Here is an 18,461-nt window from a genome sequence, read left to right as displayed (position 1 = left end):
ATATATTGATTTATTTATACATATGCATATTACTAATATATCATATATCACCAATACATTGACATCGTCATATGTACTGATTGTTTGTCTTTTGGTTTTTATATGCAAATGTGTAGATGTAATGTTGTTAGTTTTAAATTGAATGTTATGATTTTATATATGTTTTTAAGTTATAGCACTTTAAGGAAGATTTGTTTCCAGCTATTTTTTGTATTTAAACTCAGCTGTATTAATTAGAGTGTAAAGGTCTGAAGAAGCCGTATGGTGAAAGCGCTAACCTGTATTTATATCATATTAAAGTTAGTCCTCGAGCTGAATGAGTCTTTGCTTTAATTGCTTATATTGGATTATATCACATTATTGTGACTACTGAAGTTTTGAGGACATTTGATGAACTTATCGTACATCTACTGTGGTTCGCTCCCATTGTTATTTATTGGTATGTTGTTACTGCTTTTAGTAAATATACTTATGTGTTGATGTATGTACAAATGATTGAATCATATTCTAAGATGTCATATTAATGACTGGCATAAATCTGATAAATATATTCATTCTTTTGTGGCTATGGTCTTAAATAAAAAACCTAACTGCTTCACAGTTCTAGTTTTAATGAATTCAATATGTTGCTTAACTGACAAACCATCATGCATTAAAATTTCAGGACTTTTTTTTACATTTTATTTGTCTCAGAATTTGATCATGTAGTAATATCTAATTATCCTCTTCCCCCACCAAAAATGCACTTGCATTTTTGAAAACTGACATTGACCCAATTCGACTGGCCCATCTACTCAGTTCCTACCAGTACTAATTTAACTTCACCATCACAAAGTTTGATGTTACTATTGTTCCTTGTGTATAGATATCTGCATGCTTATATATAAGATGCCCTAGAAATAAAAACAATACCAAATTAAAGAGAAAGGGCTAAGATCCAATCTTTTTGGTACACCAGTGCAAACATTCCTTCTACACTAAGACAGTACAATACGCAGACGACTCAATCCTAGTCTGCTCTGTTTCTAACCTACCAGAGCTCCAAACAGTAACTCAAATCACCTTCTCAACTACAGGGAACTGGCTGCTTCAAAATCACCTCTCCCTAAATGCCAACAAATCTAAGATATTACTTTTCACTCCCTCTAATCCCCTCACTATTAACAAAAACTCTTTCAAAATAATTAGCCATACCAACTCATCCACAGAAGTTGTTTCAGCTGCTAAACTTCTTGCGGTTACTATTGATGAACACCTAAGATTCGATACTCATATTCAGCTAAATATTAAGAAAACACATCAAAAACTTGGTATGTTGTACAGAAACTCCCACTTTCTCTCACCATCTACAAGACAAGTACTCGCCACTACCTACTTACTACCATCAGTATTGTATGGAGCTACTCTTTTAACTAACCTATCTTCCTCTATCACTTCCAAACTAGAAATCTGTTACAACAAAATCTCTAAATTTGCCACTAAATCCAAATACACCTCCCACCACTGTTTATCTGTCCACCAGCTTCAGTGGCTAGAACTTCCCAACGTCCTTATCTACCTCCAACTCACTTCAGCCCACAAACTAATTTTTAAACCCACCAGTTGTCCAGCTTTAACTAACATCTTACGAACATGCACCCCTCACAGAACTCTAAGATCTGCCCACCAAAATCTACTTTCTGTATACAAACCAAACCGTCCCGTCATCCAACTTCTCCTATCTTCCCTAGCAAAAAAATGGAATTCTCTCCCTCCCACTCTAAGAACCTCAGAAAACCTTGAACACTTCAAAACTCAGCTCCATTCCCACTTCACCCAAAATTGGAACTGTAGTTGCACTCTACCCACCTAGCCCACTAAGCCCCTACCACAAGTTAATCTACCCCATACTGACTATCTAAAACAGTAGCCTCACTTTGAATATGACATTACTTAGCATTCTTTATCTTAAATGTATATATTGTAAATAGCTTTCCAACTGTCTTCCTTCCCCTTCTGGGGAAGATTCTCTCTATTGGCAATTCTTAAACTTTGATGCTATTAACTAAATCATCCTCACTTCTCATCCTGAATGAGGATGTATACACTTCTTATCCTGAATGGTGATGTATACACCCCACCTTCTCTAGTTCTTTTCTGTCTGTCTCATCTCGATACTTTTTAAATAATGTACTTTCCACCTACATTCACCTCTCTATGCAAATTTGTGTTTACAAAAGTCATTCTATAACTATATTCTAATGAATAACTACAGTCAAATGAACAACAACTGTTATTTTACAACCTTACTCTCATCATGTACCTCCTCAGTGCAACTAATCATCTGTCTCAACTTGTCCCAATCCTAATACAATTGTATGTATGAATATAACTTACAAATGTATGTATGCAATACATGTTGCCATTTTCTGAGTGTACCCTAATATGTTTTACTATGTAATATAACCTTTTGCTTATTGTCATTGTGTATTATAAATATGTAATAATACTTTATTGCTTATTGTTACTGTGTTTTTGGAGCTTTTCTCCCCGGGCCTCCACTGAAAATGGGCTCCCTGAGCCCAGTGGACCTCCCCGGTCATCAAACTGGAAATAAATAAATAATAAATAAATAATAATTCCTTCTGGCATTGCTCCTAATCTAATAATGAAACCCTTCAACTCCTATCTGTTAACCACTCTTTAGCAATTGAATTATATAAGGGATATTGCCATATTGTTCTATAGGGTATATGATTTCTTTGTGTGGTAAGTTAGCAAATGCCTTGCCTAGATAGAAGTATACTACAAAATTGTTAAATAGCGATGATTTGTCAGTCTCATAATACCACAGGCAGAACTCAAATTGGTGAAGGTGAAATGGCCCTTAAGGAAGCCATCCTGTGCAATAACTACTTCCATGTTCCACAAATTTTGTTGACAACAATAATGTACTTTTGTTCTCTTAAAACATATTTCTAGGATAGCTATAACACTACTAGTGTATAATTCTGTCTCAAAGAGCCATTACTTCCTTTATGAACTGGAACCATGACACCTTACAATCTATAGGAACACAATATCTCTTTACCTAATAATTAAATATGTAAACCAACATAATCAAAATATGTTTTCCTAATCAAATGTATGAGTGAGTTTGGTCTCATACTACTAGCCACTTTGATATTCTAAAGACAGGGATGAATAATATGTAAATCAATATAATGGTTACTGCATGTTTTTGGTGACAACTAGTTGGTTTTTCATCACCTTGGATACCTGATAAACTGCAGATAGATACAAAGTCATAAAACACATCTGACATAGATTTAGCATACTTTTCCCATGCATTACCTATTCTGAAATGAACAATGACTGGAAAATGATCTTTTTAGATTTAGTGTATTTATAATATACATTTCAATCTCCTTATCTGATGATAGATTTTCATCCTTTGTCTTTGCCGTATTTATTGTATTCTTAACATTCCTAGTTACTTTATTTGATCTTTTTATTAATACTGATATTTCTAGTTGTAGCATAGAATCTATTTTTCTTTTCATATATTTTAAATAATGATCCCAACAAATTTGCATTTTATTATGTGAATTAGAAACATATTTAGACTTTGCTGACTTTCCAGAACTTCGTAACACAAACAGTCTTAAGTTCCCCTAAGCCACAGCTCCTTGCATATTGACTGGAAATGTTATATAGTGATATTCCCAACAGATCTACCTTTAAGTTATCTATACTTAATTTATCTTATAGATAAATCTTGGCAAGCTTTTGGCAGTAAAAAATAATAGTATTATGATCTGAAGTCCCAAGTGGTTCTATAATATCCTGATCAGAGATCATATAAATACTTTTTCTTAAAACTAAATTCAATATCTTCAAAAAAGAGAACGGCAACAGTTGTACAAAGTATAGCTCCAGACCACATAAAATATAACCTAGAACTTTAATATGGTAAGCACTTTCACCACTATCTGTGGCTTCCTCAGACCATACACAAATAGAAAAGCACATAAAAACACATTTATAAAGCACTCCCTGTGTAGCTCATTAACTTGGAAGACCACTCCCAATCAATCAGGTTGCATTAGACACACCCTCTCTTAAAAACATCATTCCTTTAATATGTATTGCAAAATACTACTTCTAGGCATATTTCTAAAACACCTTTTTAAAACACATTTTTTTAAAACTTTTGTTCAGTTATCAAAGCATTCAAAAGCATCCCCAAATAATACATGTTTAAAACATATCAAAACATAGCTTATATTAGCAGCATTCCAAATACTATATATTTATATTGAACAAGCATATTTAGCAAAAGCAGTATTAAATTAATTTGTCATTATATACTTTATACTCATATCATACTATACTATGCTGCCTACATTGCTGATATATATATTATTCCAAAAAATGCATTTCTATATTAAATCAATCAAAATCTAACTTGCGTTCATTGTTTTACTACTTTGACATACCAAACAAAACTCCAGCTTAAAAATGCACATAATTTACCCATTCCACAGGTTCGCGTCTCGTTTTAAAGTTCAGATTCTTCCCATAGCTTATTCCAGTGGTAAGCTTATCCATCAAACAGGTCTTAATGTAAATATTACAGCTTTGTTCTAATATATTCCAATTCCCAGAAGTTAAAAATAAAAAACATGAAGAAAGTGTGCTTGTCGTTGTAACGATGCTTTCGAGTAGCTCAATGACGTCATTGCGCTAAGCATAAACTCTGTGTTGTTTTCTCACATTTCTTTCATTCAATTGTAATGAAAAAGCCAATAATTATGAATTCTTATAAAATATCTGTTATTAATAAATAATTTAGAATCAACCAAATCATAAGTTGATAGTCAGACCTGTATGCATAAGCAATTTCATGCCAAGAAGTATATATATATCACCATGAAAACAGAACATATTTTAGCACTCCTTTCATTTATATTATTATTCAACTATGTGCAGTATAAAGCACTCTAAACTTTATATGGATATTACCAGACACTTTCTTATATAAATATAATAGACATAAATTTAACATACTATCTCTTAGGTAATTCACTCTACCTGTAAGATACATATAATTCATGGGTATCTGGATACCATTATAATCCAATATACATATACAGGCAATTTCATTCACAAATACCACCAGTTTATGTAAAAATAAAGTTTGTCTTTACACTTTTGTTATTCATATAAATCTCCACAGTATATAATATACAGTACGCAGAGCGCTATACTGTTACTATCAGAGATGTTTTTACACAAGTATACAATAATCTAAGTATAGTACACTCCATTTAAGTAGTCTGCTCAAACACGCATATAAAATAAATGAATTCATTAACTTAAATATATATACTATATAGAACTAGGTCTTTTCATATAATCATACAGCACATCTATATGATGGAATGCATACAGATACCATATATGAGACATGGAAATGTTTCTAATAAATCAAATATACTGTATATAATTATGAAGCAGTATGTATATCACTACTCTCATCATATTAAAGAGATTGTAGATGTACTATAGGCAGGCAATGTCATAAATTCATAATGAATAACTCTAATTTCCAAACACATTTAGATAAGTGATGTTTCAAACAATTGTTTAGAATTTTCAAAAATTCTTACTTAGTACTCTTATAATAAATAGCTTCTGTTTCCAATTATATCTAAGTAAATGATATTCCAGATGGTCAGGTAGGGTTCTACAGTATTCATGTCTAGTAGACATATTTCTAGGTGTCATCTGTTATATATCTATCATTATTTCCTAGGTATTCCACGTGCTTCTAAGGCACTTTTAATGGACACCTTCCCATTAAATCCCTTCTCCTTGTCTGCTCTAAGTTTCAGTATCCACCTAAGCTCACTTCTTTCTGTTAAATTCTTAATATCACCCATCCTTTACCCAGCAATAACATCTTCTAATGCTATAAATTTGAAGTCAGGATTTTTTTTCTCAAAAACCTTTTTATTGATTTCTAAACAATACATTAGGAGTTGAATGAAATATACACAACTTTGTTTAAACAAATTGCAACTCTTATAAGCATTTAGGAAAAGAGATAGAAATAATAATAACATCACACAAAATGTACAATATATACAATAGGTAACCAGAAAAAAAAGATAACTTGAAATAAAAAAAATTCTATGTATTGATATATTTCAATTATGGGTATAAATTATACACAAAAACCAAGACCAGAAAAAAAAAAAACATCAATTATTAATAATATTTAAAACCTTCTCTAATACTAATTTTTTTAAAGCCATTTTTTTTGGACTCTTAACCATGTTTTTTTGAGCATCAATATATAAGTAAGCCATTTTCTGGAAAGTATCCCAATTTAGTTTGGTACGATCAAGCCAGTTTTGAGTTATGTAAAGTTTTATTAAAGAGCAAATAAAAATAATAACATGAGTATCCAATTTTGAGAGCTAAATTATTGGAATATGAAGTATAGCAATTTCCCAGGACAGCGTAGATTTATGATAACCCATTCTCTGTAGTCTTACTTTCAAAGAGGTCCATAATCTATGAGAAAAATGACAATACCATAGAATATGCAAAAGGTTAGCTTGGGGGTAGGAACAACAAGTGCATGATGGGGATTTATTAGGATTAAATTTATTTAATTTGTATGGTGTATAGTAAGCATCATTGTTAATCATTAATTGTGTGTACAATAATTTCTTAAATGGAGTAAATTCCTTAGTATATCTGATTGCCAAAAGTTTTTGATTCTCATTTATTTCAGAATTATAATTTAACCAGAAATCTGACAAGAGACAGTTCTGATCCAGTACTAGATTCTTTATTAGTTTATAAGATTTAGATAACATTTTAACTGAAGAAGATAATGTTCTAATTATCGTATTTAGATTATTTAGTTCATGTTCTATAGGTTCTATGGGTTCATACTTACCCTTAATTACTTCTCTTAATTGGCGTAGTATTGTAGAATAATTCCAATTGACCTTCAGAATTTTACGCCAATCTATTAGGGACAAGTCATTATATTTCAGGATATCCCAGACTTTCAAATTTTTAATTAGGGGATAATTTGTTAGGTTAAAAGGAGCGTTATCTATCATTATATTAGGATTTAGATGAAGTGGTTGAAAAAGGTGAGAAAACTTATCTAGATTACATAATTTTAGTAAATTTTAAAAAGCTTTAATCTTTTGTTTAAGAAAGATAGAAATTGTACTGGTAATTCTCATATCTAAAGAAATAAAAGGAATAGCTTCTGGGTTTATATTTTTAGATATAATGTAATTATACCAAATCTGAACCCATAAGGGATAATTAATACCTTTACTATTTTTGAAATTAGATATGGTTAAAAGTTTGTTTGATGAAACAATTAAATATTAAAGACAGAAGTTTGGCAAACCCAAACCACCTTTGTCCTTAGAAATTGATAATCTAGAATAGGAGATTCTAACCGATTTGGGAAACCATAAAAATTTAGCTAACACTTTATTTACTTTCTCGAAAAAGGACCTTGGAATTATCTGATCAGAAGAATTGAATTGATACAAAAACTTCGGTAGAATGTTCATTTTAATTATAGCAGCCTTTGATAAAAGTGATAGATTTAAGTGCTCCCATCTAGTTATATCAGATACTATTTAACTCCAAACTTTACATATGTTGTTTTGAAAGGAAGAGTTGTTATTGTGTTCCATGTTGATTCCCAAATACTTCATACCAAAAGTAATCTGAATTTGTTGATCAGAAAACAAGGACAAATTATAAACCATATGATTTAAAGGAAAGATATGAGTTTTTGAAGGATTTATAAGATAGTTTGAAACAGAAGAGAAATGTTCAATAGAATTTGTTATTTTACTAAGGTCAGATATTGGAGTTTGAAAGTATAATACTAGGTCATCGGCAAAGGCAGAAAAATAAATTTTTGTATTAAGAATCCTAGGGACTTTATGAAAAGTGTTTTGAGTAATAAACAACAGTAACAATTCTAAATATATATTAAAAAGAAAAGGGGACAGTGGACAACCTTGCCTCGTGCCTCTGGTAATCTTTATAGGGGAAGAAGTGTAACCATTAATATAAAGTCTGGTAAACATATCTTTGTACAAAGTTTTTAAAAAGTTTATAAAGTATAAAGGAAAATTAAAGCATGACATAGTTTGAAAAAGAAAATTCCAACAGACTCTATCAAAAGCATTTGATGCATCAAGAATCAGTGCATATATTGGATTAGGATCATTTTTTATAAGATGGATAATAGATTCTAAAGTCAGTGTATTATCCCAAGCATGTCTGTGGGACATAAATCCTGCTTGGTCTTGGGAAATAATTGAAGGTAAAACCTGTTTCAACCTGTTGGCCAAAATAGATGCTAAAATCTTTATGTCTAAATTTATTAAAGAAATAGGTCTATAATTAAATGGGTCTGTTTTTTCATTATTATTTTTCAAAATGAATATAGTTTTATATGTATTCCAATGAATATCCGAAATATCCTTGATTTTTATGTAATTGTATACCTTAGAAAGAAAGGGAACGATTACCGACTTGAAGGATTTGAAAAATTCCGGTGTGAACCCATCTGGACCAGGAGATTTACCAGATTTAAGACTATCAATTGATTCTGAAATCTCTTGATAAGTTAGAGGAGCAGAAATCAATCTTTGTTGATTATTTAACTTGGGGAAATTTAAAGAACTTAGAAAGCTTTTTATATGGTTATCATCCAACGAATTAGGTGGTTTTGAGTATAATTCTGTGTAAAGTAGTGTAAATAGATGAATAATCTCTTCATCTGTGTTGTATAGTTTATTCTTGTACAACAAAGATGAAATTTTTGGCTTATCAAAATTATTTTTAATAATTCTAGCTAAGATTTTAGATGGAACTTGAGCCCATTCTGAATACGTTGCTAACAGTTTTTGATCTACTAAAGAAAGGTTGTTTTGATGTATCAAAATTAGTTCTTTTTGACAATCTAAGATTTGGTTTTCAAAAATAGAGTCTTGATTCAGTCTAAACTGATTTTCAAGAGAATGGATTCTAGATTTTAAGAACTCTTCTTTCTTATTGTAATGTTTTTTTTAAGGTACGCAGCTTTACTGATAAGCATTCCTCTTATTCTCACCTTGCAAGCAGCCCATTGTATATCATAAGGAATACCAGTTAAGTCTAGATCATTTTCCATTTCCTGAATAGTTTCTGAGCACTGTTTACAAATATCTTTATTTAAGAGTAAATTATTGTTCAGTGTCCACTTGATTGAGTTAATATTATTTTTAATATTGTGGGTAATGTTTAGTTTTAATAAGATTCTTGAATGGTCTGAAAAATATCTGGGTTCTATATTTAAATCCAAAATAAATTTTGAGATAGTATTAGAAATCAAAAAGAAATCCAATCTAGACCATGAATGATAGCATTTTGAGTAATATGTATAGATATCTTTCTTGTTTGAGATTTTTATAGAGTGCAATGGATCAATTAAATTATGTTCCAAGATTAATTCATTAAGGGCCGGGGTTGCTTGATGGTTATAAGAAGCGGAGCAACTAGTACGATCAATTTCTGGGTTTATCACGGCGTTCCAATCTCCACCTACTATAATATAGTGGTCTTTATAAGAGGCAAGTATATTATAAATTTTTAAGATAAAAAAAATGTTGTTGGCTACAAGGACCATATAGATTTAAAATCAAAAGTGGTGTATCAAGATTATGAATAGTTGCAGTAAACAGGCACCATCTACCCTTGTTGTCATATTTCTCGTCAATAATGTTCCCCATGAATTTTTGTTTAATAATTATAGCTACACCTCTAGAATTAGAAGTATCTCCAGAAGCTACTATCTTCTTGATCCATTTTTTATTTTTCCCTATATCCCAATCATCTCGAGGGATATGTTTCTCTTGAATAAAACATATATTGGCTTGTGATTTAAATATCAAGTGAAATAATAAAGATTTTTTGGCTTTACTTTGGATTCCTCTTACATTCCAGGAATCAACTATTAAATAATTTGTCATAAGTAAGATAAAAGGTTAATATTTGATGTAATAAAATATGGTATGTCATTTCTCTCATCAACCATATTCCCTACAAATTTTTGATTAATAATTATAGCCACTTCCCTAGATTTGGTAATATCCCCAGAAGTAATTATCATCTTGATCCATATTTTATTTTTTCCCTTGTCCCAATCACCCCGAGGGATAACATGACACTTGAATAAAACAAATATTGGCTTGTGGTTTAAATATCAAATGAAATAATAGAGATTTTTTGGCTTTGTTTTGGATTCCTTTTACATTCCATGACTCGACTATTACATTATTTGTCATAAGTGTAAAAATTGATTGTTATTGATTTATTGAGAACATGGAGTATTGTCTTTACCATACATGAAATAATATCAAAAGGCAAAACAACTATTCTGGTCTTGTATGAATAATAGCTCTTCAATAAAGATAACCACTTAAAAATACTAATATTATAATTCCAGACTTCCTTCTTCCAACCCCTAGTGCCTGCCCACCAATCCCCAATTACAGAAGGAAGATCAAAAAGAGAAAGACTTAAATTAGAATATTTGGTTCCCAAAAACGTCAAATTGACATAAAAAATTTTACTTAGAGCCCTAAAAAGGACTAAAAACCAACCAATACAACTAAACATATTTACACAATTGCACAAACTCAAGATGTCCAACATACACAATCCCTATACAAAATGTAACCACAAGCTCCTAAAATGTAGATATATATAACTTTCACTGTTTTTCCTCATGTAAATCATATGTAACTTTTAGCTTATATGAACAACTATTATGCAGATTGACAAATGAATTTTCACTAAATATTTGAATTATATGTTTGTGATAACCATACGTATCTGGATTGAATACTTAAAATGTTTATAAACAAACTAATATAGAACTACATTATCTGAAAATAAACATAAACTGATTGTCATTAATATAAATTAACCATAAGACCATAAATTAAAGATAAGCTACACTCTAATAAGAAATGCTTGGAACAAATACAAGATTAACTTGTTATAATAATAAATAGTAAAGGGTATAAAATAAGATCACTATACCTGTCCTTTACATGTTAAGAATTAAAGTAAATTAATGTATAACTAATGACTATTATACTACAAGAAAAAGATAACCTGTCTCAACAACAACATCTTATATCGTTTTTATAGACCTAAAAAAACCTAATAATCAAGATTTACCTCTACTAAATTACTTTCTTTTAATATATAATAACCTCAGTTGATGCAATAAGCCATAATAAATGTGCCTATTACTAAAACATACTAACTGTATATGTATCAATTAACCTATGTATATATTAACGATACAGCAACACTGTAATCAAACTATTACTATGGCATAAAGCTAATAAAAACAAGCCTGGACTTTTCCTGCAGGAACACCAGTTTGAACATAACCAATAAGGCACTTATCTTTCAATAAATAGGAATAACAAGTCTCTATAACATCACAACATGACATCAGAACAAATGTCCGATGTGACCTATCTGCAATGAACTACTCCAATTACATAAGACTATAAAATACAATAAATGCAAACAGAACATCCGTTATAAAAATTGCCACAACTGTCCTGTCATTCAAAGGGCCTTCGTTTGAAACTCAGCTGATAATAAGGACAAAAATTGCTATTAATTGTGTCATTCAGAGAATACAATCCGAACTACATGTCATAGACAGGATCCTAGAAGCAATTAGCACCACTTACCTTACTAAAAACATTAAGCATCCAAATACTAAAATGCAATAAATGATATGTAGAAAATTCACATAACAAACAATACATCAGATAAACCTTTCGAATACTTGCACACAATCTCAGGCTTGACATACATTAAGAGTAAATCAGGTTAATTAGATAGTCTAACTAAATGTCAGTGTAGCCAAGTGCATACTATATAAATAACCACAGATCAGCATGTCATTGCTGATAAACGTTAATTCCAAAAGCAGAACATTTATCTTAAAAAAAACAACTAACTCTGAGAAAACTAGAATTTAACAATAAAGTAGAAATGATAGAGTAACATGGCACATTCCGATATACCCAAATGAGCATTAAATAGACATCGCATTATGGTATGAATACAAATATAAAGTTTTAAACTGTAAAAAAAATAAAAAAAAAAAATAAAGTACACATATAATAAAATCATGACTTTCAATTACATTCAACTTCAGACAAATAGTCTACATATTAAGATAATATAACTCCTGAATAACACCAGAATGTAATTTACCTTTTTTCTGAACACTGAGTAAGAGAACATCATATTCGTTCTTCATAATAGAGTGAGCCAATCCTACAATTGAAATATAGATAGTTCCTCTTTAGCGACGATGTCAACGGAGCCTTTTAAAGAAATGTAGTGACTGGAAAACTCTCAGTAACACTATAAACTTATAATCAGAGTTTTAAAAGTAAAAGACAAATACAATGACAAGTAAACATACCATTTATCCATAGAACATAACACCAGCAAGTAGCGTATCTTGTAGAAGCGCTAAATTTAAAATAGTTACATGACTGTAATGTTCAGATTACCTTCTCCTGTGACAAGTAAACATATCCATTAAGCCATATAATGCAACGTCAGCAAGTAGCGTATCTTGTAGAAGCGCTAAATTTAATATAATTACATGACTGTAATGTTCGGATTTCCTTCTCTTGTGACAAGTAAACAAACCATTAGCCATAGAACACCGCCAGCAAGTAGCGTATCTTGTATAAGCGCTAAATTTAAAATAATTACATGACTGTAATGTTCGGATTTCCTTCTCTTGTGATGACGTCACTGCAAGGCTCCGAAGATCAACAGAAGGAGCGTGGATATAACGGAGATTCAGTTAATACATAAATGACAAAGCTGACTCTCTGTAACAGTCTCGAGACGTGGAAAAATTCCCTCCAAAAAGTCAATGGATTATATAAGGCAAAAACAATATGACTGTGTAGTTTTCTTCTCACTGTTTCATCACAGTCTATTATTAGCATCAAAAGGTTATGCAAATATCAAAATACTATACCAGTGCTGACTTTAAATGACAGTGACAGTAATTTAAGTACAAACTAAAAATAAAAAAAACATCTAAATGTATAAAGCAAACGAACACTCTAATAAGCATTCAAACTTCATTTTTGAAAGAGAAACATAATAGTTAAACATGACATCACATTACTTGTAAATAAAGAATGCAGTATTAAGACACAGATTCAGGAAGCTTCTTGAATATTTTTAGGAATATTTATTTTGTTTCTTTAGGATATGTAAACATAAATTTTCTGTCATTATAAGTAAAAGACAGGGTATTCGGATAACTCATACGAAACCTTATTCCTCTTTTTATAAGATCTGCACAATAAGGTGAAAGCTTTTGTCTTTTCATTTTTATTTGTAGAGGAAGATCCTGTGAAAATGACAGTTTATGACTTTTCCAGATAAACTGTTTTTTGCTTTTAGCTGCCTCTAGGATCTGATAAGTGTCTTGAAAATTTAGTAATTTAGTATATATGATCCGAGGGGAGGCAGAATCCTGACTAGCACGCAATGCTCTATGAGCCCTTTCTATAATTACTGTTTTTGATGTTGACTCACAGTTTAATAATGCCTCAAAAATCTGTTTAGATACGGATAATAGGTTTTGATTTTCGTAGGATTCTGGCAAACCTCTAATAATAATGTTATTTCTACGACTTCTAGCTTCTAAGTCCAGTAGTTTAGTTTGAATTTCTGTAATAATGTTATCTTTAGCTTTTATATCTCTTTCCATTGAGTCTGTTCTTATTTCTAAAGCTGTATTTTTACATTCAATAATATCCATTCTTTCACTTATTTGCTTTAAAGTTCTGCCAAAATCAGTAAATTGTTCTGAGAAACTTTGTATAACACTTTGAATAGGTTGTAATGCTATTTTTAGTTCATCTAAATGAAAGTTTGAGTCATTTGTGTCTTTATCACTTACTTTAGAAGTTTCTGAAGATTGTTTAGTAGTTCTTAGTCTTTTTGAACTGGCGTCTTTCTCAGGTGAATGCATTGAAGAGAATTTGGCCTTTGTTGCCTGTGTCTCCATGGTGTCAGATTTAGCAGCCATGCCCAGAGTAAAGGTGTGAAGTCAGGATAGCAGAATCTGGGAGGAGTCCTTAAGCAGCAGGTGCCCAAGACAGCTGAAGCCACAAAAATTGTTCTGAGGTAAAAAATTCCAAAGTTGAGATTTCCAATACCAACAAATAATCCAGATACGTGGAGAAATTCTTAGAGGATCTTTTTATAAAAAAGACTGTGGAAAAATATCACTCCAAGGTTATAATAAAAAGCCGGATATTACATAACTGTGAGGAGTTCAGTGACTAGGGACTGATCTAGTCAGCAGCCATCTTGGAATCATGATCTATAAATTTGAAGTCAGGATATATACCACTTCTCTCTATGTACTTAGACAAAGCACTCACAGAATCCCTATTCCTTATATTACTAATATGTTCCTTTATACGTTCTCTGAATGTCCTGTTTGCCTTGCCTACATAAAAGTGTAAACAACAATCACACTGTGCTGCATATATAACATTCATACTGTTACAAGTGACTGCTACATACAACTTGAATCTATTACCAGTGACTGGATGAATGAACTCATCAGTATTTTTAACAAATTGACACATAGTGCAACTAATGCATGCTCTAGTACCTTTTCGTGTATTCAAGTCATCCCCAGGTAGATCCCTGGGATAGCATAACATGAGTTTCAGATTTTTCCTGTTTTTGAAGGTGAATCTAGGGTACTTACCACCTATTTCTCTTATTCTCTTGTCTGTCATAAGAAGCAGCCAATGTTTGTTAAATACATCTCTCACCTTCCTCACATCACTAGTATATGAAATAGAGACATTAACTGCCTTCTTATTAACCATCATATCAGTTCTATTTGAAGCTCTATCTACCTTATGTGAAAAGTACGGTCTCACTCTTCCTTCCCTAAGTGTCTTTACCTCTCCTAGTGTACTAGTCACGTCATCCTTTTTATACCCCCTATCATACAAATTATTTTTGAGGGTTACTAATCCTTCTATGAATGTGGGTTCCTGGTTACTTAAACCCGAAACCCTCATTCCTTGCCCTTTCACTATATTTGTAAAAGTTCTTCTAGGGTGCATACTTGTCCTATATAGCATTGTATTACGATAGCACTCTTTTCTATAGACTCTAGTATCAAACATACCTTCATTTCCTTTGGTTACAAATATATCCAGAAAGGGAAGCCCTTCAAGTGAATGATTTATAGTAAATTTCAGAAAACTAGTAGTAGCTTCTGCATCACTCACAAATGTTTTCAGTGCTGAAAGGGTACAACCCCACACAAGAAAAATAGCATCCACAAACCTATGATAAAACTTCACATGATTCTCATACATTTCTAGGGGAAACAAGTGTTCCACTTCCCATTGAGCCATTACAGCATTAGCATAGCTGTTAGCACAGCATGTTCCCATGGCTACACCTTTATGTTGTAAGTAGTATTTACTATCAAATACAAACATGTTATTTTCCAAAACAACTTCCATGAACCTACATATCATATCTATAAGCTGTCCTCCATACTTACTATCATGGTGCAAAAATCTCTGTAAGTATTCAACACCTTCACAATTCGGTGTTGATGTAAAAAGAGATGTTACATCAAGGGTGACCAAGTAGTCTGTCTCACTCATACTTGATGTTTGACTATATGTGTATAGGCTCTCTAGGAAGTGTTTGGAATCTTTTAATACTACTTGTGTCCTATCCAGGATAGATCTAACCTTCCCTTTTACAAAGATGGAAAATGGTTCAGTGATCCACCCTCTACCTGCAACAATAGGTCTAAATGGTGGAAATTGAGGGTCCTTGTGTATTTTAGGTTGCCCTTGAAATGAAGGTATAATTGGATATTCAACCATTAGGAATTGGACCAGTTCCTATTGTAATACCATAATTGATCATGAAATCATTAATAATAATTCTAATGACTCTATACCTATCTTGAATATAGTCAGTAGTGATGGACTTATAAACTTCATCATAAACAAGCATATTATATAATGAGCTATAGTAGTATTCCCTAACCATAATTACTGTCATACCCCCTTTGTCTGCAGGTCTAATAACAAGATGTGTATTTTCTATCAATTTTGTTAAGGCCTTCTTCTCCTGACACCTTAAATTCTGATATTTATCATTCTTGGTGTGTGTATTTAATGAGTTATAGAGCTCATCCTCGCACATCCTACCAAGGGCCTCTAGGATGGGATGGTTGGGTGGCATATAGCTACTGGGTTTCCTAAAAATTCCTACTCCCTGTTTTATTTCATTAGAAAAATTCTGTTTTAACATAACACTTCTTAAAAACATTTTTAAATCAACTATAGTGTCCGGTATATCTGCTGCCTGAGCAGGAATAAATGATAAAGCTTTTTGCAGTTCTAAAATTTCATCTTTAGTTAGCTGTTGTCATGATATATTCCAGACAATATTCCGCATCAAATCTGATTCCACATCTTCTTCAGAGTAGGATAGTCCATCATTTCTGACTGCTCCTTCCTTTCCATCCTGCCTCTGCTCTTGGACCTCTATGGTTGTCTCCCTCTCTCTTGACGTATAGGTAGGGGAAAAATGGAAATGTTTGTGTTGTACCTTGCGTGTTTTCTTTCCTTCTGACTACAGGTTGACCAGGTGGTATTTCATTCTCAACCTGTGAAGTGGTATTGTCTAAGCTAGTTATTTCACTTGCTATGTTCATAGGGCTCATTACTATTTGAGTTAATAGTCCTTCAGTCATATGATGTTGTACTTCATTCGGCTTAGGGGTCACAGAGTTATTCGTTGTTACTCTCTCTATGTCTTTCTCCACATAATTATGGCATGCCCTAGGTACTATTTCAACTTTCTCTATCCTTTCATTAGATGCTCTTACCCCACCAGTATTAGATGTTAAACTTACCAGTCTTTGTGGCCTAGGCCAAGAGAACACATGGCCTTTTTTGAAATCCGTAGTATCTCTCTCTAAAGTTTTATGTTTCTGTTGTATAGTTTTACGTACATATACACTAATGTTGTCTGTTACTGTACTCATGGCTTTATCAGCAACAATTTCCAGAAATTGTTCATATAATGTCTCTTGTTGTTGTATAATATTGGAAGCAAGAGTCTCTTCCTGTGGTCTAAAAAACTCATTCATTAATTTTAAATAGCTGTAGCTTGCTTCTAGATTTATTTTCTGCCATTTACTCAGTAATTCTGGATATTGGGAGCCATATGTAGGCATTTATCAATGTGCGTAGGCCCCTTGGAATCACTTTGAACTGGAGACATGCTTTAAAGTGGAACCTTTGTAGCTTTAGCTTTTTAAGTTTAAATGCACCATTTTCTATATTATTAACCGTCTTAGTTTATAATGATCAATACTGATACCTTCCTCTCGCAGTGTCCCTTCATTCGAAGCCGACTCTACTATCAGAGGATTCTCAGAGATTTTCAGCATCTCCAGAAGCTTAGTCTGCTTCCTTGTTTCTGCTTGTCTCAATGGATTATAGTTCAGTTCTATGCTATTCTGAGTATTTCTCTTTGCCATACTCCAGCTAGTTATGTGAACACCAATAAGTAGTAAAAAACAAATGAACAGCCAGCTGGTAAACGTAGACTGTTCCACCAAACAAGCAAAAGTAGCTGCAAAAAAGAGAACGGCAACAGTTGTACGAAGTATAGCTCCAGACCACATAAAATATAACCAAGAACTTTAATACGGTAAGTGCTTTCACCACTATCTGTGGCTTCCTCAGACCATACACAAATACAAAAGCACATAAAAACACATTTATAAAGCACTCCCTGTGTAACTCATTAACTTGGAAGACCACTCTCAATCAATCAGGTTGCATTAGACACACCCTCTCTTAAAAACATCATTCCTTTAATATGTATTGCAAAATACTACTTCTAGGCATATTTCTAAAACACATTTTTAAAACACATTTTTTAAAAACTTTTGTCCAGTTATCAAAGCATTCAAAAGTATCCCCAAATAATACATGTTTAAAACATATCAAAACATAGCTTATATTAGCAGCATTCCAAATACTATATATTTATATTGAACAAGCATATTTAGCAAACGCAGTATTAAATTCATTTGTCATTATATACTTTATACTCATATCATACTATACTATGCTGCCTACATTGCTGATATATATATATTATTCCAAAAAATGCATTTCTATATTAAATCGATCAACATCTAACTTGTGTTCATTGTTTTACTACTTTGACATACCAAACAAAAGTCCAGTTTAAAAATGCACATAATTTGCCCATTCCACAGGTTTGTCTCGTTTTAAAGT

Source organism: Protopterus annectens, chromosome 1.part0, assembly GCF_019279795.1.
Source record: "Protopterus annectens isolate FY-2018-M chromosome 1.part0, PAN1.0, whole genome shotgun sequence".
Taxonomy (NCBI): domain Eukaryota; kingdom Metazoa; phylum Chordata; order Ceratodontiformes; family Protopteridae; genus Protopterus; species Protopterus annectens.
This window is presented reverse-complemented; position numbering follows the sequence as displayed.